The 22,527-nt window shown below is 42.2% G+C and overlaps 1 protein-coding gene across 5 annotated transcripts in view; it reads left to right on the plus strand.

Moving 5' to 3' along the window:
* The window catches only part of PRLR (prolactin receptor), a 125,035-nt gene that overhangs the window by 71,405 nt on the left and 31,103 nt on the right, over nucleotides 1-22,527 (plus strand). For 4 of the 5 annotated variants that reach the window (XM_032278972.1, XM_032278974.1, XM_032278975.1 and 1 more), the window contains one exon: nucleotides 4,531-4,592. The exons of the other annotated variant lie outside the window; for it this stretch is intronic. The gene's annotated coding sequence lies outside the window, so the exon portion shown is untranslated. The remainder of the gene's footprint in view (nucleotides 1-4,530; nucleotides 4,593-22,527) is intronic. 5 annotated transcript variants of the gene reach the window in all.

Raw genomic sequence — 22,527 nt, forward strand, 5'->3', positions numbered from 1 at the left:
GAGTTTATCTGAAAATTTGTCAGGACTAAAGACTAACCTTGGGCTAATGTCAGTCAACAGGAAAGAACTCAGGAACAGAAAACCAAACACTGCATGTTCTCACTTATAAGTAGGAGCTGAAAGATGAGTACACATGGACACATGGGGCAGCAGGTTGGGGGGAACAACACACACTGGGGTCTATCAGTCAGGGCATGGAGAGCGAGAGCATCAGGAAGAATAGCTAATGGATGCTGGGCTTCATACCTATGCGATGGGTTGATCTGTGCAGCAAACCACCATGGCACATGTTTACCTATGTAACAGACCTATAGATAGTGAGCATGTACCCCAGAACTTAAAAGTTGAAGAAAAAAAAAAAAGAAAGAAATTACTTCGGTAAATTCATCAATTAGGATCAATTAGGATTATACCTGTGGTTCTGGTGTATACAAGAAATATTTATGATCTTTTTAATCTTCATGTCTTGTGATGAATTACCATTTATTTGCTAAATTCATCAATTAGGATTATACCTGTGGTTCTAATGTGAACAAGAAATATTTATTATCTTTTTACTCTCCCCATGTCTTATGATGAATGGCCATTTATTAGCTTCTCATTTTTTAATTGCGTATCAACTCCCACTTTATTCCACCCAGAATGTAAGTTTCTTCAGAGCATGGACTTGACCTGTTTGTATCCACAGTTCTGTCATCAGCACCTAAAATAGTACTTGGCAAATAGTAGGCAACCAGTTGGTATTTGTTGAATACTCAGTGAAAGAAAGAATACATGAATGACTGGGAAGCAGAATGGAACGTGGCTGGAGCACAGCCTTTGACATCAAAGAGATCTCAGTTCAAGTTTTGGATATGCTACTTCTTATCTCTGAGATTTCTCTGAATTTCAGCTTCTTCATCAATAAAATAGGTTATAGTATCTACCACAAAGATTTTGGGGAGTATTCAATAAGATAATGCATGTAAAGTTCTTAGCATGACAGCTGGCATATTGTAAGAACTTGGTAAATGTTGTCTATTATTTTCAGTGAAAATCCTCAAATGTTGAAGCTTATCAGAGGTAATTGAATTATTTTAACATGACTGGCAGTGATTATTGTACTGAAGACAAATTAGTATAATTACTCTGTCAGCAAGATTTGATTTGAATCAGATTGACAAAAAAATGTATTGGTCACACTCACCATATTTAAAGCACTATACTAGGCTTTCAGGAGTGGGTGGGATACAAGGATGGATATGACACAGCCCCCTCCCTCTAGGAACATAGAACTGAGAAGACTTACCATGTGTGCGCTGTACCATGCTGAAGAGACTCAAATGTGAGGCAGTGTACCTCCCACATCATCCAATTTACTCTCCGTGATCTGCAGGAAATTCTTCTAAAACAGTCTCTGCTTTGAACCCCTATAATGACAAGAAACTCACCAACTCATGAAACAGACGATTCTCTTTGGGAACAGCAATCACCACTAGAATGATCTTAAAATTATCACAAATCAACCACCCCATGATTTTTACACATTGATCAAATCTCTGCCTTCTGGGCACCTCTAGAATAAATTCATTTTGCACTTTTCTATCAGAGATCAGCAAAGTAATGCCTGCAGGCTAGATGCAGCCTGTTTATTTCTCTAAATAAAGTTTCATTGGAACACAGTCAAGCTTATTTATGTACATGTTGTCTATGGCTGCTTCTGTTCTACAGCAACTGAATACTTGGAACATTTCAGCCGACAAGGCTGAAAATATTTACTATTTGGCTCTTGAAGAAAAACTCTTTCAACTTCTGCTCTATGTGACAGAACTTGAAGATTAGTAACATGCTCTTTCCTAAAGCGAGGAGCAGGGAAATGAGCACAGGACTCCAAGTGGGAGCTAATGTAGAATCATAGAACTAAGTAATACTATCACCTTCCCTGTTCTGGATACCATACTTCAAATAATGTAGCCAGAGATCAGATAGCTCTTTGACTGACACACAATACTCAGGTGTATAAAAGACAAAATCTGTAAGTTATTTCTCCCAGGAGCTTCTATTAAATTATGTCTCCCCACCACCGCATCATGGTATAGCCTTGTGTAAGGAATTATATTCAAAATTTTACATCTTTCTTGTTTGTCCAGAGCCATCAGGCATAATTTATACATATTCAAGGTCAGACAGAAAAAGGATGGCAGTCACAGCTAGGATTTTGAAGAGAATGTAGAGACTCTTCACCTGCCCAGGGGTGGAGTTAGAAGAACAAGGGAATTTGTCACCCCCACCCATCTGCAGAGAGGAATTGCCAGGGCCCAGTGATAGCCGGAATCATGACTACTTAACAGGACTTACCGTAGAAGAAACACAACCATGGCTAGCCCCACTCTCTGAGGCAGGCAAGGAAGGAGGGAAATCGATACCCTGGCATACCCATCTCCATGTTCTACCTACATTGGGTAGAACCCTACTTGAAGCTGGAGGCACAGGAGTCAGGTAAAGAATAGATGTGGGAGCCAGGGCAGAGATGACAAGGGCTAAGTGGTGGGCACAGAGCAGGTAAAGAATAGATGTGGGAGCCAGGGCAGAGATGACAAGGGCTAAGTGGTGGGCCAAGCATTTCATTAATGCTGAGTGAATAGGTGAATGGATCAAGTGGGCCCAGGGCCAATCATTCAATAAGTATTCGTTGAACAGCACAAACCATCGCTTTATGCCCGCCTGCCCTGAAGCCCTCACTGCTGCTGTCTGCTCTCCCAGACATCACCCCCAGCACAGCCCTTGTCCTGGTTCCCCAGTCCCTCGCTGGCCCCTCAGGGTTTCTGTCAAGACTGTAAAACCAATCTGGATCTTATTTGGGAAATGGCATAATGGAACAGGATTTGTTCTGAGCAGAGCAAGACAACTCTAATCAAAGAGAGAACTTTAAGTTCTAAAACAATTCTTAGAATCTAAAATTTTTTTAAACAGAAAATTTGGTGTCACTCTACCCTATGGAGAAAAATGAGTGGCTTCTAAGAAGTACGCCCCAGATGTCTGTGTCACAGGCCCTGGATCCATCAGGCCCCTTCTTATTAAATGCCTCAGGGCTGGCTCTCTTGTGCTCAGATGCTCTTGTCACATGGGAGCCTTTGACTGCAAAGACTTCCAGTCACTTGATTGATTATGCCAACAGCAGGAATGTTGACAAAGTGATGTGTGTGTGAGAGAGAGAGGGTGTCAATGGCATGAGGCTGCTGGTGACCATCCATAGCTTCCTGCCAGTTACCTCCTCCTCTGCCCATTGAGTCAGCATGGAGAATATTCAGCACTGGCTTCCTTGAGGGATATTGAAGATTCTGGATTTTGAATACTTAGAGAAAGCATTGTTTGGTCTGCTACTCTGGTTAGATTATTTGTCTTTGCTTGGAAAGGGCAAGATAAAATTGAGCATTAAACTAGGAATTGCTGTTCATGTACGTTGAAGCCTATTTTTAAAAAAGTAGCTGTGGGCTGGGCACGGTGGCTGACGCCTGTAATCCCAGCACTTTGGGAGGCCAAGGCAGACAGATCACTTAAGGCCAGGAGTTCAAGACCACCCTGGCCAACGTGGCAAAACCCCATATCTACAAAAAATACAAAAAAATTAGCCAGGCGTAATGACATGTGTCTGTAGTCCCGGCTACTTGGAGTGGGGTTGAGGGGCAGGGGTTGAAGTGGCAGAATCAGCTGATCCTGGGGAGGTCAAGGTTGCAATGAGCCTCTGATTGCACCACTGTACTCCAGCCTGGGAGACAATATGAGATGCTGTCTCAAGAAAAAAAAAAAGCCATAGACCTATGCAGGTCTATCTGCATTCGAGTCCTGAAATCATGCTTTTTCTTAGATCCATAACTCTAGCAGTTGTCCCTTCATGCCTCCCAGATAAAGGCCAGTCAGCCCCGGGTCTGAAAGTTCTTATACGAGACCTAGAATTCCCAATTCATCTGTGACTGTGTCAGAACTTGTTAATAGATTTCATTAAGGTCTCCAAAGCCAATTTCATGAAATCTAACCCCAACTAGAATGACTGGCAAAATTTGAGTAAGCTCTGTAGATTGGGTAATAATACCGTATCGACGTTAATTTTCTGATGTTAATCATCGTACTACATTTATGTAAGATAATTGCCCTTGTTCTTAGGAAAACACACTGAAATATTTAGGGGTAAACATGCATCATGGCTGTGACTAATTCACAAATAGTTAGGAAAAAAGTAATTTTATATGCAGAGAAGAAAAGTTGTAAATCAAGTGTGGTAAAATGTTAACAGCTGGTGTATGCAGGTCAAAGGTATATGGGTTTGTTTGGCTTTTCTTTTTTTTTTTTTTTACAATTTTATGACTTTTCTATAAGATTAAAATTACTTCAAAATAAGGCTGCCAAAAAACTAATTCCAGAATACTAGAGCTGTTCGCACCTGTCACTGAGGTGCCAATGTTCAGCCATGCTACGTACTGCAGAGTGAGCCAGAAATGGAATCTCCTGTTCTGTCATCTTTGAGCTAAAATGAATCATTTTCTCTTTCAGCTAAAGAGCTCTCCTATTTATGGAGGCGAACACTGAGGATGCTTTCCACATGAACCCTGAAGGTAAGGGGGACTTATTTACATGCCCCTCAGTCACATCACCGATCTGCCCTACTGTCCCTTTCATCCAGGGCAAGGGCTCAATTATCTTGGTTCACAGAGAATATCATCTCAAACAAGTCAATGTCTACACTGGCACATTCTGCTGTCTTCAAAGACTGTTTCAATCTCCCCAGCCTGTGCAGCTCAGAAAACCTGATGTTCATCATTTTCTCTGTTTTTCTCAAAAAATACCAAAGCTTTTAATAGCTGGTATCTCCTAGTGGTACAATCATGAGAGATTTTTATTTTCTTCTTGTAGTGTTCTGTAGTTGAGAGATTATCGACAGTGACTGTGTTACTTTTATTATCAGAGACTGTGTTGCTTTTATTTTCCTAAGCAACTCTACATAAATTCTTGCCACAGCTTTCTGGACCCCGTAATGTCACTGCTGTGTCTTCTTCCTCCCAGCCCTCATGGCAGGACTCATGTATGAGAGGCTCCAGATCTTCCCCCATCTACCAGTGGCAAGGAAACCCTAGGCTGCCAGGACTACCCAGCAAATAGATCATGAAGTATCATGACTCGATTTTACAGATGGAAAAACCAAGCCCCCCCCCGACTTGCCTCTGTCTATACTACAGTCAAATGGGATCTGGACCCACTGAGATGAGCTCCACATGTATGACTTTGAGGCTGCACTCTCAATTTCAGAGAAAGTGAGGGACCCAGGAAGATAGGGAACTGGCGAGGTTATTGGTTGAAGAAAATTCTAGGCAAAATTTTCCTGGGATTTCGTGGGACCATCTAAGGGTTGAAACATTGAAACGTGATAGCTCCCTGAGAGCCATCATGCTGCCTTGGTGTCAAGAACTGAGCCTGAACTTTCCCTCTTGACCAGGGTTTCTCCAACAACACTGTGGACATTCTGGGTCGGATCACTCTGGGTTGTGGGGCTGCTCTGTGCATCGTACGATGCTTCACAGCGTTCCTGGTGTCTCCCACTAAAGACTAGGAGGACACCACCCCACCCAGCACTAACAACTACTGTTGTCTTCACATAGGTCCCAGGAGGACAAAACTCCCCCCAACACAAGTAACAGTAAAATAATGTTTCCAGGCTTTGCCAAATATCCTCCGGGAGAGAACAAAATTGTCCCTACCAAGATCCACTGCTCTAAGTTGCCTCAGCCCAGCAGCAACTTTTGTTTTTCATGCAAACTGACTGAAATTTATAGTGTTCAGAATAAAATTAGCAAATACTTGCAGGAATGTCATCAGTCATCAAAATGTTCTAGGTACAAGAGCACCCATAGCATAATAGCCCTGCTCAGGAGCACCTGGTAATATTGGAAGTGCTGAATCGACCCATTCAGACTTCTCTGAGTTGCTTTCTCCAGTCTTGGCTTCTACCCCTTGATGCCAAATCCCTCATGCTATTTGCTGGAAGGAAAGCACATGAGGGAGAACAGGGCAATGCTGAATCCTGAGTGCACCTTTCCTTTAAGAGTTTGAAGGGATCAGGAAGCACCAGTAGACAGAGCTGTGTTGCAAAGCTCTGGGGAAATTTGGCTACTACTTTGTATTTATATGTGTATTCATTATTCATAGACATGTATTCATAGGCAACATTTTTGCACAAAATATTTGAGACATAGTCTCCACTTCACTTTATATAATTTTAACTTTTTACGGCAAATGGGTCACCATTCTAAACAGTGGCTGAACCAGAAATCCTTTTTTTAAAAAGTTAACCAAATAGTATAGAGTAGATAAGGTGGTGGTAGCAGATTTACCTGTGGTATCCATTGGCAAACCAAGGCCCTAAAAGGAACTCCCAAAGCCGTAGGGTTTGTACAGACACTTCCTACTCATCTTTAAGTGCCCCTCCAGGACCTTGTATTCCTCTGGTTGATCTCCCCCTGGTCCCTACATCCAGCCTCCATTATTTTCCACCCTTTACCCAACCTGGTGTTTGGATTACAAAGATACTTCTGATTCCAGTGGATATCTGTGAAAACACAGGCAGGAACTTGAAAGCAGTTACATGGTCATCCAAGAGAAACAAAAACACACCTCAGTTTCAGGGTGACAAGAACATCCAGAAAGCAATATTCATAAAAGAATTCCAGGGGGGAAAAAACCTCCTTAAAAGAGGGGATTAAAAATTAAGAGTAGAATTGCAATTCCTGTCCAAGACTCAACCCAAAGTGCCACAGTCTAGTTGCAGCCTTTGATCTGATGTCTGGTCTCTTTAACTTAACTATTAACTTTCCAATCCTGTCCCAGTGGTAATGATCAATTCCTAACAATCACTCCCTTGGGCCCCATACCCACCCAGGGTGGAACAAACTGTCTCTCTGCCTGGCATGCCAGATTCTTTTGCAAGAGCTCAGACATCCCTCAGGCTCTGCCCATTCCAACCCTGCCACCTCCAGCCCTTTCCCAGGCTCCCATCCACACATGTCTGCCTTTAACTCTCTCCAGATTTCAAGAGGCTAGGAGGAGCTTAGAAGCAGCCCAGGGTACTGGGGAGGATGTGCCCACCCATAGGGTATGCTTTGAAGTTCATTTAAAGCTCTATACTCATCCTCTTTTCCCCACCACTTACCTGTTAGAGTTTCTCAGATTCCTATCATTTGAACCTCTGCTTTGACTAAATTGTGGCATTACTCAAAACCTGCACATGTACCTAAGGGAGTAAGACTTTAACTTGTGGATAGCAATTTGTTTATGAGATTGTCTTGCTGGTGCTTCTCTAAGAAGAGGGCCTTGGGATTGGGACACAGGACAGATTCATTTTTATTGCAATGGAGAGACTGGAGTGATTGGGATACTGAGCTCTAGACCTATACTCTCTGATACACAAGCCACTAGCTACTTGTAGCAATTTAAATATACATTAATTGAAATTAAATAGTATTAAAAATTCCATTCCTCCATCACACTAGGTACATTTCAAATGTTTGCCAGCCTCACATGGCTTGTGGCTACCATTGGGCAAAGGACATCCACTGGACATTTCCATAGAAAGCTCTTCTGAACAGCATGCCTTGAGCTGGAGGTTGGTACTTCCAGCAGAGAGTTCTGGAAAAGAGATGCAACCCGACATCACCAGCTCTGTGGGCAGGGATAGAGAAAAGTAGAAGGAACCAAATTCCAAAAGGAAAGGGAGCCAAAGCCTAGGCCCAGCCCTGAGCAAACACGCACCTGCCCCACCCAAAGCTCTTTATGTTAACAAATGGCAAGAAAGGAGCCACTGGGGTCGGCTTTGTCGCCCATTTCCTTCATTGAATGGCCTCTGAGTTCTGTGGGCTTCTGATGAAGCAAAAGACCCTATCCTGAATCCTGAGGCAAGAGGGACTCAGAGTTTCACTCAGAAATGGGAGCCTCTGGGAAATCTCCACCCTGGTGACACAGGGAGCCAGGCAGTCTCCCAGAGCCCACCTGGAGCAGTGAGTTTCCAAGTCAAAAGCCATTTCAAGAAAGAGGAGCATCTTCTACATCTGAAATTAGGCCTCCACTCAGAGAACCTGAGGAACCTGGAGGGTTCCAAGGAGAGTTGTAACCCCAACTGCAATTATGTTGCTAGATAAAGAGCCCAGATGCTTTGAATGAAGCAAGATGATGGTCTAGCATTTATCACACCTTGCCAATAACAGTGGTTCACACTTTGATAGCACTTTGCAGCCATGTGGCACACTTGCACAAAAATATCATTTATTTCATCCTCACAACAGTTGACAGAGGAAAGCTGGGCACATGTGACCCACTTGACACTTTATATTAAAAGAAACTCATGCTCAGAATGAGGAAAAGACATTCCAAATTTAATGTGGCTGGTGAATGACAGGACCAGCTCCAGAAACCACCCATCTACTCTGTCTCTCTTAAGTGATGAGGTTACTTGGTTCTTGTGCAAGACCCTAAGTATGTCAACTGCAAAATGTTGTCATCCAAGCTGACAACTGAAATCTTGAAGACTTCTGCTAGGCCTTGATGGCAAGAACATTTCTAAACCAACCACAGGCAAAAGGCAAGTGAGCTCACCATGGTTAGCTCGGACTGATACCTCCTCACCGCCTGGGACTAGATGCCTGATACCTAACAAAACTGAATTCTGTGGACAAAAATGAAGGAAGAAGTGGGTATTGGAGAAGTAACCAGCAGTGTCTGCCAGACCCACCTATATTCAGGGCTGTGATAGAGAAAGAAGAGGGACTTTCTACTCCTCCTCCCCTTGAAGCAGCCTCCCCAGGGAACCCCTCTTAGCCTCCTTGGCCAAGTCAGATTTGCCTGCCATTGGTTCTCATGGTACCTCCAGGGCTCCTTCTTAGCACTTGAATCATTTACACTGAAGTGTTTTATTAGCTCCTCTCTTCAGGAGACTGGAAGTACTATGAGGGTTGTTTCAGCACAACATTGTATTCTTAGGACCCCACTCATTCATCATAGATGCTCAGTTGATATTTGTTGAAGGATTAACAAATGGGTAGGTGTGTAGATTGATGAATGGATGGATGGATAAATGGATGGATGGATGGATCGATGGATGGATGGATGGGTGGATGGATGGATGGATGGGTTGATGGATAAATGGATAAGTGGGTGGATAGATGGGTGGTGGATGGATGGGTGGCTGGGTGGTTGGATGGGTGGATGAATGAATAGGTAGGTAGGTAGGTAGGTAGATAGATGAATAGTGTAAGGCCGGCTGCCTTGCAGAGGGTTAAACAGACTCATCCATCTCTCTCCGCGTCTGATAACTACGTCATTACCTGAGCTTATTATCTGGCCTTGCCACACGGTTTCTCCGCACTCACCTCTGCATACTAGACCTAAGCCCACATTCAGCACTAAATTATGCATTTAACCCCCAGCCTGTTGTTAATAAACTCTGCAAGAAAAATTTTTTAAAAAGCCCCATCAGACTCTGTCCGGTAGCAGTCTGCTCTGTATGCCCCCGGAAGGCCCGCTTACCTAAGGTCCCATCTGCCTACACATGACCACTAGCTCCAGGCATTTCCTGCTTCTTAATAGCCAATAAGATTGCCTTCACTTTGTTTCCCCAACAGCCAATCAAGGCCCACTTACCCAAAGTCCTGCCCGCCTACCAATGGCAACTAGTTTCAAGTACTTCCTGCTTCCTAACAGACAATAAAATTGCCTTTGCTTTGTTTCCCCAATAGCCAATCAATCGCCTTCTCTCCCCATAAAACCCCATGATGTAAACAGCCAGGCACGACTTCTTTGGCCCCTTCCTGGACCACAGAACCTCACCAGGGAGCTAAATAAATTAACTTCTCATTTTCTTATACTTGCCTCAGTTTCCTCATTTTACCTCGGCAATAAACCTTACAAATAGGTTGATGGATGGATTGATGGATGGATGGATGGATGGATGGATGGATGTTCTAGCCACTAAATAGGTCAAGCCTACATTTTATGAAAATACATTGAAAAGAGCTGGATCATGGTTTCTCTCCCTCTTCCCCACAGGTTGCCCTGGGAGTATAAATTGCCCCACTCCCAGACCAGCCTAGCTAAGGGCCTTGGCCATTATCACTATGGTTGGACAGGTGACTTTTCTGCTAAGAAAAGGCTTCTGAGTGATGCTGAATAAAATGGGGGAAAAAAAGAATGAATATAAGCCAGTAAGAGAAACAAGCAATTATCTTGCTAAAGAGCCCAGATGTTTTGAATGAAGCAAGCTTGAAAGACCATATTGTTCATGAGAAAAGGTGACTAAATCAGGTAGAAATAGAGTGTATTTGTACAAGATGGAGCAAAGCGATGGGGGAAGAGAGGGACTTTGGCACTAGTAGTAATGTCAGGAGGTGGTAGGGACGCTCAAACTCCTGGCAATAGGCAAAAAAGTGGGGTTTTCACCTTGAGCCCAGGGCTTCCCCTCCCCTAGCCCACCTGCCTTTGAACTTCCAGCTCCTCCTGCTTTCTCCTGTTTCTCTAACCTCTTCCCCATTTACCACTCTTTCAACTTCCACTTCCTTTTCCTTTGCATGACAAGGACTAGCAGAGGCCCAGGGACCAGAGTAAAACAGGCATCCAGCTTCTCAGAGAGAGCCCCACTGAATTTATTAAACGCCTTTTTAATAAGACGACCCACCCTTCTTTGAGGTGATGAAAAATGAGTTTTTCTGTGAAATTGCCCACTTGTCAGAAGTGTAATGAAAAATAATGGCTAGGTGCTTCAGATAACCTTAAGATAAACACAGTGTTGGAATTCGGAGAAGTAGGGGAAAACAAGTGAGCAGGCCATAAGCATCAAAAGCTGTTGAAAAATAGCCAGGTGCTGAGGCTCACACCTGTAACCCCCAGTACTTTGGAAAGCTGAGGTCGGTGGATCACCTGAGGTCAGGAATTCAAGACCAGCCTGACCAATATGGGGAGACCCCATCTCCACTAAAAATACAAAAATTAGCCAAGTGTGGTGGTAGACACCTGTAATCCCAGCTACTCAGGAGGCTGAGACAGGAGAATTGTTTGAACCTGGGAGGTGGAGGGGGAGGTTGCAGTGAGCCAAGATTGCACCACTGCACTCCAGCCTGGGTGACAGAGCAAGACTTTGTCTAAAACAAAACAAAACAAAAAGCTGTTTACATCATTCAACACAGGCTGAGGAGGCAGGGCACAGGCTCAGCCATTCACCCTGATTAGCACAGGGAGGTCAGCTATCAGCAACTGCTGAAAATTTTGCTACGAACATACGAGTAATTTCTATCTTCTACCCTAGTGGGGAGCTTTTCCATGTATTTGTACCACTAAATGCCAGGTTTTCATTGTTTTTGTGGTGTTAAATTTTTAATTGGGATTTTCCTCCTCAATTACAAAAGTAATACCTTTTTATTTTATTTATTACAAAAGTAATCACGTTTTATTTTAGAATCATCCTCCCAGAGACAACATATATGGGAATATATATATATATATATTTCTAGTCTACTACTCCCAATATATATGGGAGATATATATATATATATATTTCTAGTCTTCCATGCACATATAGAGATATGTATATTAGATTGGGATCAAACACATCTACTTTTTGTATTCAATTTCTTTTTTATTTTATCCATGTTTCTATATCATTGGTTCATCACATTATTTAAAGATTAAGTAATATTTCATTGTATGACTAGTACATGATCTAGCTAAACAATCCCTTAAGATTTGATATTTAGATCTTTTCCCCACAATTCTGTTTTTATAAATATCAAAATGAGAGTAGAATATTGAATTCTAGCAGTAGGAGGGTGGGATTCTCTTTGTACAGAATTGTTTTTGTTTCTGTTCATTTGGGATACATTTCTAGAAGCCCATTTTGTGATTCCAAGTGTATCTACATTCTTAAGGCTTTTAAAATATATTACCCTAAAGGGATACATGAATTTATATTCAAAAGATAAAACGTCTGTCCCACCTTTACCATCTAGTAGCCAGAAGTGTTTACAAACTCAATGATACCACCCTAAAATCTCACAGCATTGGAAAGAGAATGAAATAAAATATTTTATATGAAAATACTCTGAAAACTAAAATTGTATTAAAATGTATGTTGCCATCATTATCAATTCTTAAACCATCCAAGATGGAAAAGGCATTACCTCCCTCAATCACATATTCCAATGATTAACAGCTCTTTAAAGCATAAAATTCTTACCAATTGCCCTCTGAATACAACTAGATCACATACATTTCATTTATTCAGAACCATTTATTGAGCACCTACTATGTATCCAGTTTTGCTTTAGCATGTGTGTTGGAAATGGGTTTATAACATAGGGAGCAATCCACACCGAGACAATGGATCACACAACAAGGCTAGTTCACTTCCTGCAGGAAGGGTGCAACTCGCCAGCAGTCTTGCCATGAGAGCACACCTGAACAAAGGAGACAGGGACATCTATAACTTTCATAACCTGACTCAATTGCCCTACTGCTGTGTCCAGTTTCCACTGGCCGAAACGGGACCTCACATTCTATGCTTGACCCCATTGGCTAAAAACTTGGAAATTTCCTGAATACATAAGGGGGAAAGAAGACAAGGAAGAAGGCAAGGAAGAAGAAGAAGCTAGTCAGGAGACGGTCAGGAAGGTTTCCAAATAAGGAATGGCATGCACCAGGGTTTGGAGCTTGCCCAGTTCTGTTCAGACATTCTGGAGCAAGTCAAGGTAGCTGGTTTAAGAAGTAGCTGATTTAGAGAATATATATACATAGGTCTATGTTTATTCTAATAGCAGATAATGACCATAGAGCAATAGATTGTAACTCCTTATAATGTAATCTAAGATATACACTTGGAGAAGAACTTTCCCATCTCTCACAATGGGGCATACAAAAAAAATGCAGAGTAATGAGCTTCTAGCCTGGGATGGGGTAGGGGTACAGAGAAAGATAAGTCAAGATTCATTATCAGTGCTATGGTAAGGTCAGGTGCTGGGTGTTTTGTGGACAGGCGTGACCCAGCTTTGGAAAACCCAGGGATATCCACGCCTGAAGGAGGATAATCTGAAACTGAGTATGAGAAGCCGCTGGGCTTTCTGCTGGGCAACAATGTGCCAATTGCTATAGCTTCTGAAACAGTATAGAGAAATCACATTTTCCTGGCAGCTATATTCCTTCATAGGAGGAGAGCCATTTTTGTGGGAAAAATACTTTAATAAGCCACATGGTAAGAAGGCTAAGATCCCTCATGGAGTAGACTTTGAGGACACTAGATGGTTACCATGTCTCTAGAAATCAGCCTGCCATTTGGTGAATGAGATATGCAGGCTGGTGCTGATTGCAGGATTGCTTAGAACTATAGATGGAATTTTATTTTATTTTAATTTTTATTTTATTTTAGAGGGGATTTTAGAGAGGTGTGAGGAAAAATAAAGGGGCAAGATATGGCAACTGACAGGGGAGGAACTTTGAGGGCAAAGGCAGAGGTGCCTAACAAGAATTTTGCAAAGTGTCTGCTACTAGTGTCTTGCACTCCAGCCTGGGCAACAGAGCAAAACTTTGTCTCAGAAAAAAAAAAAAAGCTGTTTAAATCATTCAACACAGTCTGAGAGGCAGGGTACAGGCTCAGTTATATAGCACAGAAATGTGCTATAGAGCCCCTCACCCCTGTCAACTCAAAAAATCCTTGGTCTTGTTAATACCCGAAGTGGGACAGGCTTCAGTGTGCCCTTCAGGTGGTCAGAGGGTGAGAGCAAAGGCTGCCATTTAGAAGCGGTCCTGCCTGGTTACTCATCCTTCATTCTGTAAGAAGCTAAGCACTACTGTGTTCTCAGAACATCTGTGCTAAGCAGGAAACCCCTCTTTTGAACTGTACAGGATATGAAAGTAAACACTATTTATTGCTCTTCTCATACTGACCCACTGGCCTCTGTTAGCCTGTCCATTCGCCTGGTCTCTGTTCGCCTGGGCACATGCACTTACAGAGCTTTTTAAAAAGAGGAAAAGATTATAATAGGATCTTTTAGGTAATCAAGGACATCAAAAAATACATTCAGGTGTGGCCCCTCTCTCAGGCACACCCATGAAAGCATCCCAAGCCATTTATACTTTGACTTGCAAATAAACTGGCAATTTCTATAATTGAGGGTATCTAAAAAGCATCAAACTTCCCTTCTAAATTCTATTATTCTTGTGGTAATATTAAATTCTGTCTCCAAAGCTGAGTTTAGAAGCATGGATATGTGAGAATGGGATGTTTTCCAGGCCAAGGATGAAAAACCATCATGGGTAAACTACTAGGAAGAATGTCTACACAGATAAAGAGAAGTTGACTAACATTTTGAGTTTTAACTTCCCAATCTCTTTTTTTAAACATTAATAATTTCAGAGAGGAATGTTTAGAAGACATACCATTGATTATATTCTATACAAAGTGGTGCTATATTTATTATAAAGCAGTGAGCCAATGATAATTTACTGGGATCTGCCAGGCCTATATCCTAATGGCCAAATTTGCAGACATTTGCAGAAGCCCATTCTACTTCCATTGTCTCACAAAGCCTAGCATCCAACTGGGAGCTGTACCGTTTGCTGATATGCGCTATTGGCATGGGAGGCTTACTAAGAAATATATAGAAAGTGCCTTTTATAATTGACAATAGTACTTGCCTTTTAAGATGTTAAGCAAACTATACCGTATTTTTCTAAGTTCAGTTTCTTACTTTGGGACACAGAAATGCATCACTATTTAAAATTCACCTATCCAGCAACCTTAACTGTCTGGAACATATATGAGATCCAGGAAGCAAAATAAGTAGGTTTTTGAGCAAAATAGATACAACAAAATCTATTTACCTACAGGATTGGTAGGAAATTCCTTTAGTCATCACTTGGAACCTAGTTATTCTTATTTGAAATCACTTTAATTTTCTAAAATTTAGTTATTGGGTTTTTTAATTCACATCAGATCAAAAGCAACAATAGAGTAGAAGGGGCTACAAGAAACTCTTGAGTCATCTAGAAAAGAGTCGACTAACAAAAGTGAAAACTATTAGCTGTTAAATTGAATGTAAAGAAAAAGGCAGGCTGGGTGCAGTGGTTCACGCCTGTAATCCCAGCACTTTGGGAGGCCAAGGCGGGTGGATCACCTGAGGTCAGGAGTTGGAGATCAGCCTGACCAATATGGTGAAAACGCATCTCTACTAAAAATACAAAAATTAACTGGATGTGGTGGTGGGCACCTGTAGTCTCAGCTACTCGGGAGTCTGAGACAGGAGAATTGCTTGAATCTGGATGGTGAAGGTTGCAGTGAGCCGAGATCACGCCACTGCACTCTAGTCTGTGCAACAGAGTGAGACTCCATCTCAAAAAAAAAAAGAAAAAGAAAAAGAAAAAGACATTACAAAGAAAAGGAGGGAGGAGAGATGGGCAAAAGGATGGAGGGAGGGAAGGAGGTTGTAAAAAGAAGACTCAGAAGCTAAAAATGCTCAAGTCCCAGGCATTTGATTTTGGTAATAAGCCCTTGATCTGTAGAAGCAGCTCAGCACATCCTATATCACACCATAATTTTTATATTCATAAATGACCCCAGTATTCTATTAAAAGATTCAGTTAAGAAGTCAGAGAACTACCTCATTTTAGAAGTATGTACCCAATTGATTAAGATATAAAAGTTTTCATTCCTGAAAGGGTATATTTTAGATATTTAGACATGTGTGATACTAGAAAAACATGTTTTCATTGTGTGCATTTATGAATGAAAAGAAAGAATAGGCTGAGGATTAATATTGCCTTGCTAGTTGAAGATTTCACGATGGAGGTTGTGCCTGTTCTTGACAGTCTCCACATTTCCTTGATTTTGATATCGCAGTTTTTATTCACTTCAGCTACTAGCCCAACCACCTTGTAGACACCTCTCAGTGGGCTTTGTCACCCCTCTGCCCTTGAGTTCAAATTAATGTGCACAAAGGGGTTATTGGAGGAATCAAGAAGGACCTATCCCTTAGTAATATGGAGAACCTATTGATTAATGGAAAGGCGTTGCACAACTCAAGGCCAAGTGCCATTTCTGTGGATCTGTAAATGAGAATAGTGCATTCTATATGACCTTATACAAATATTCAGTCAGTCACCCAAAGGTGTGGTTGAACACCTGTGAACATGTATAAAGGTAATAGTGTAGGGGGCTGAATATGTAGACAAAACCAAACTGAGATTATTCTGGGACTTTGATGATGGTATTCCAGATGGGACAATGGCAGTGGGTCAGGTGTTGGAGACTTCCATCTTAATCACCGCTCTTCTAATTGGTTAAATGTAGTAGTTACCATATACACTAGGCTGTACTGGTTGTCTCTCGATTGTCCCTAGATTTGGCCAGCTAAATAAGGCTAGCCATTATAACACCCAGCCTTTAATATCAGAGCATAACAACTAAAGGTTTATTTCTCACCCATGTGACAGTTTGCTGGGGGTCAGCATGAACTCAAGAGCCTTTCATCTATTAGCTGCACTGAGCTTTTAGGACCCTCAAGTCCTCGATTTCATCTTCTTCAGGCCAGTAATACAGGAGAGAGAAATAGAGGAGGGGATATGTAAAAATGTTTAAAGACCAGAACTAGGCTAGAAGTACAGTCATGCATCACTTGACAATGGGGCTACTCTTAGAAAAAAAAATTGCATCCTTAGGTGATCTTGTTGTTGCTCGAACAGCATCAAGTGTACTTACACAAACCTGGATGGGATAGTCTGCTACACACGTAGGCTGTATGGGGTAGCCCCTTGCTCCTAGGCTACAACCCTCTACACCATTTTACTATAGGCAGTGGTAACACAATGGCAAGTATCGTGTAGCTAAACATAGGAAAGGTACAGTAAAAACACAGTACAAAAGATTAAAAAATGGTACGCCTGAAACCATGAATAAAGCTTGCAGGACTAAAAGTTGCTTTGGGTGAGTCAGTAAATGAGTGGTGAGTGGACGTGAAGGCCTAGGACATTGCTGTACACTACTGCCGACTTTATAGACACTGTACACTTAAGCCACACCAAATTTGTTTTTAAAATTTTTCCTTCAATAATAAATTAACGTTAGCTAGCTGCAAACGTTTTAACTTTATAAACTTTTTTTTAACTTTTTTCACTATTTTGTAAGAATACCCGGCTTAAAGCAAACATGTTGTCTGGCTGCACAGAAACATTTTCTGTCTTTATATCCTTATCCTGTAAGCTTTTTTCTATTTTTTCTATTTTTTATTTTTGTTTTACTGTTTAAACTTTTTTGTTAAAAATTAAGGCACAAACACTCACATTAGCCCAGGACTCCATTGAGAGTGGATCATCTGTGTCACCATCTTTCACTCCACATCCTGTCCCACTTGAAGGGTGTCAAGGATAATAGCATGCATGGAGCTGTCATCTCATGCTAGCCATGCCTTCTGGAACACCTCCCGAAGGACATGCCTGAGGGTATTTTACAGTTAACTTTTTTGATTAAGTAGAAGGAGTACACTGTAAAATAACAATAAAAAGTATAGTATAGAAAATACACAAACCAGTGACATAGTATTATCATTATAAGGTATTATGTGCTACACACAATTGTATGGGCTCTACTTTTATATGACTAGCAGTACAGTAGATTTGTTTACACCAGTGTCACCACAAGCACAGGCTTAATGCATTATGCTATGATGTTAGAATGGCCATGACATCACTAGGCAGTAGGAATTTTTCAGCTTCATTGTTATCTTATAGGACCACTACCATCTATGCTGTCTACGGTTGACAAAGTTTGTCATTCAGTGCATTACCATATATTATTTCTACCCACTTTCAGAGGCCACCACTTGATCACCTAGCCTGATCTAACTATAGGGGAAGCCATGAAGTAAATTTAACTGTGTGGCCAGAAAAGAAAAGAAAACCAAATTCTGATGGACACCTGATGTTTTCACTATTCCTGTGAATGGATTCCAAGGTTCTAACTGAGATGATAGGGAGATCAGGAATCAGAGTGGGAGAATACATTTAATAACATTCTTGAGAGTTTCTTTTTAGACTTGTCAGTGTTCTCAGTTGTGCTCACCCTCAAGCTCCAAAGATTCTCCCACAGGCATTTTGCCAAGACACTTCATTTTTCCAGGCCTCAGTTTCCCCCTGTATCAGTCTTTGGGTCCCTTAAAGATCCAAAATCCCGTGATTCCAGAACACCTGATGTTCCCTTCCTCCTGAGACAACTAAGCAGTGCCAGTAGGCCAATAATTTATTTTTTTATTTTAATTTTCCTTCTCGCCTTCCAAGCCTGAGTTTCTAGATATTGAAATATAACAATAGACAAAGCTGTTACTAATACAATAATGACTTTTTATGGCAAAGTAAAGTTATTTTGTGTTTGGATGAATGCCACTTCACACACGTATATAAGATACACAGAGCTCCATGTGTGAAAAGATAATCCTGTTTGAACAGTCTTGCAAAACATATGTTCTCCTCCTACTCTTGCCCTGTATTAGTTTTGCAATTAGTAACAAACAAACAGCAGTGACATCTCCGTGGCTTAGAACATTTACTCTTCGCTCACTTTACATAAGGACTGTGAGGCAGCTGCAGGCTGTCTCTGGCTCTGCTAGAATTGGCTGGGTTCAGCCGAGCTCAGCAGGGTTCTACCTGTCTTCTCATTTTAAAACGCAGACTGAGGGTATAGCCACTATCTGTGACATCCTAATGGCAGTGGAGAACAAGAGCAAGGAGACCTAAGCCAAACCACCCAATTGCATTTAAGCTTCAGGTTAAACACAGCAAAAAACATCACAACCATTCACGTCCCTTGGGCCACAGCTTTTCACATGGCCAAGTCCAAAGTGATTGAGGTAGGATGTGTACTCCTTCACAGAATGCTTGAGTACAGGGGAGGGATATGTAATCCTTTGGCTGGGAGAAAGCAAATGGTTGGGGACAATAACCCAACAGATCACAACCCCAATGGCTCTATCTAAGTTCTACATACAACATTTCCCACAGAGAGGAAGCCACTCTGCCCTCTCCACTGTATCTTCCTTTCCCGCCCTTCTCAGCATGAGCTCGGGCTCTAAAACTTGAGCTTGATAAGAATCATCTAAGTGCTTGTCAAGAATGCCCCTTCCTAGGCCCCTCTTTCCAGAGGTGTTGACACATTTGATCTGAAGTAGGTAGTGGTGCCCAGGCAGGATACCCCAGGAATACCTACTACTGTTGAAGAGCTATCTCTGGTTCCCACAGCCTTTGTCATCAGAGCTGCCTTTGGGTTGGGGGAGCATGCTGAGTGAGCCATTATCAGGAGGAGGACTGCCTTAGAGGACTCAGAAGCTACAACCCCAAGGTCCTCTGATCTGTCCCCACTCCTCACAGCCAATATGGAATTTGTACTTCTGGAGCTCCTTGAAGGTAGGGTCATTACACCTTTGAAAGTGTGATCACGGCCAGGCATGGTGGCTTACACCTGTAGTCCCAGCACTTTGAGAGGTCGAGATGGGCAGATCACCTGAGGTTGGGAGTTCGAGACCAGCCTGACCAACATGGAGAAACTCCATCTCTACTAAAAATACAAAAAATTAGCCAGGCATGGTGGCACATGTCTGTTATCCCAGCTACTCGGGAGGCTGAAGCAGGAAAATCTCTTGAACCCAGGAGATGGAGGTTGCAGTGAGCCCAGGTTGTGCCATTGCATTCCAGCTGGGCAACAAGAGCAAAACTCCGTCTCAAAAAAAAAAAAAAAAAAAAAAGAGAGAGAGAGAGAAGAAAGGATGATAGTAAGCAAGCATAGATCCCAGAGATCAAATCCTGAATTCCTCTTTCTCCATATACAACTCATTAGCTGTGTGACCTTGGACAACTCACAGACCCTTTCTGGGCCTCAGGGCCCTCATCTGTTAGACAGGAATAATAATTATACCCACACCTCAGGCTTGTTGTGAGGGTGAAGTGAGTTAACAAAACAGTGCCTGGCATGCAGTGGATCACAGGGAAACATTTCACATATGATAGTATAAATGTTTTTATATATTTTTAAGTGTATAGGTGTATTCTGTACAAGGATTTGCTGATTTTATTGCCACACAGGTCTGAGAACAGCAGAGGCTTTTGAGATAAAGTTGCCTCCTATTGGAAGTGTTATATGGGGAACATGCTGAGTGAGCTGTTATCAGGAGGAAGGCCCTGCCTTGGAGGACTCAGAGGACTTACATGTTAGGTGATAGCACATAAGTCAGTGTTTTTCAACCCTGGCTTCAATATAGAATCATCTAGAAAGTTTTTTTTAAATGCGCATATCTTCCATGTTGGCTTCAAATAATTGGCTTCGTTTCTGAGCCAATTAGTGAGAATGTCCAGGGACAGAGCAAAAGAATGAGAAATTTTAAGGCTGGGCATGGTGGCTCAATCCCAGCACTTTGGGAAGCCAAGGTGGGCAGATCACTTGAAACCAGGAGTTCAAGACCAGCCTGGCCAACATGGTAAAATCCATCTCTACTGAAAATACAAATATTAGCCAAGCGAGGGGGCGCAGATCTGTAACTTCAGCTCTTCTGGTGGCTGAGTCATGACAGTCACTTGAACCTCAGAGGCAGAGGCTGCAGTGAGCTGAGATCATGTCACTGCACTCCAGCCTGGGTGACAGAACAAGACTCTGAGTCAAAAAGAAAAAAAGAAATTTTAAGACACTCCTTAGACTGTAATGGGAATCCTTGATTAAAAACCAGTGATGTCTATAGAACTGCAAAACATAATGTACAATTTATGAGTGTTTTTTTGATTGTTAGTAACTGATAGATGGTCTTATGAGGGACTAGTTCCTCTGATAATCAGGCCAACATGGATTTTCCACCATCTGTCCCACATGTGCACTGGCCAGGGGGAATTGAAACTCACCCAATTCCTATTCTTGCCTTTCAGCCAAAAAGGCTGCTTAAAAACAAGCCTCCCTGTGATAAAAGATGTTGCTAGGATGAGGATCCTGTGGTGAGTGAGTGGAGTTAATGTGATTGGAATTGGAAGCAATACCTCCAGCCACGGGGAAGCATGGGTATTCTGCGCTATTAAAGTGACTACAGTGCAAAGGACCGTATATCAGAGTAATTTTCCCTGATTAGGTTAGAAGCCAAGAGACGGTTCTTTATAGTATCCCTGAGTGGCCCGAGGCCTGGCTCCGCTCTGCCTTAGGCAAATGCTATCTCTGCTGATCGTCTGCCTCTTACCAAATGCAGCCATCACCATGCACAGCACACCACTCCTCTTGATGATCTTCACAGAGCGCAGAATCTTCAGGAAGTTCTTTCCTCAGTGGAACCTTTGGGGTTTCTAGGAGAGGAGCAGGGGAATATCTGGAATCAGATTTGAACACTTTACGGCAGCCTCGATACTATTTCTAATTACTTTCACCCAGTCATGATGTTCTGACTAAACTGCCAGATTGTAAGGTGATAAACATTTCATATAAAAGTAATTCACTGTGGAAAGTTCTGGATGTTTTCACCAATGGGTACCTCAAAACAGGGTATGAGATGGAAACCTTCTCAAGAAACAGCAAAATGTAAACTGGATAATTGTTGTGATAAAAAATAATAATGAATGACCACACGAGCAAGTGTCCTGCTGTGGACCTTCATAGACAAATGTGCAGATATGCCGCCTGGACTGTGGGCAGATGAACATTCATTGTAGGCACATGTATGTGTGAAGCTGGTTGTTGGCAGAGCAAGAACAGCTGAAACCTTCATTTCCCCACCTTCCGGCTAGGATTCTCTTGGCATTATATCTCCAGTTTTCAATGTCTTCCTGAAAGAGCAGCTCCCATATTCTTCTTAAAACTTCTTTAGATTCCCCTGTCAAATACTGAAATCTACACCAGCTGTAAGTCTAGTAATTGAAATACTAGCATGGGCTCAGTCTTTCCAGATGCAAAGTTTGGTCCCATATGTTAGAACCTTGTTCTGTTTTTTTCACCTTTGGGGCTTCATTTATTGATTCTGCAATCATTGACTGTTGACACTGGGCAGAGCTTGTGTAACAGTCTTAATCCTTAGCCTGGTATGTAATAGCTAATCCCTACCATTCCTCCTCCCGCCCTGAGCATATTATGACCTTTGTTTTCCAGATTAAGTGTTGGCATTCTATACTAACACTTGGATAGAAGACCTCAACTTCTTGCCGGGCACAATGGCTCATGCCTGTAATCCCAGCACTTTGGGGGGCCAAGGCAGCTAAATTGCTTGAGCTCGGGAGTTTGAGACAAGCCTGGGCAACACGGCAAATCCCGTCACTATAGAATGTACAAAAATTAGCTGGGTGTTGGTTGGCATGTGCCTGTAGTCCCAACTACTCAGGAGGCTGAGGTGGAAGAATCACCTGAGCCCAGGGAGGTCCAGGCTGCAGTGAGCAGTGACCATGCCACTGCACTCCAGCCTGGGCAACAGAACAAGACCCTGTCTCAAAAAATAAAAAAAGCCCAACTCCTGGAAA

This window comes from Sapajus apella, unplaced genomic scaffold (assembly GCF_009761245.1).
Source record: "Sapajus apella isolate SASKATOON/1434 unplaced genomic scaffold, GSC_monkey_1.0 scaffold11, whole genome shotgun sequence".
In the NCBI taxonomy this organism is placed as follows: domain Eukaryota; kingdom Metazoa; phylum Chordata; class Mammalia; order Primates; family Cebidae; genus Sapajus; species Sapajus apella.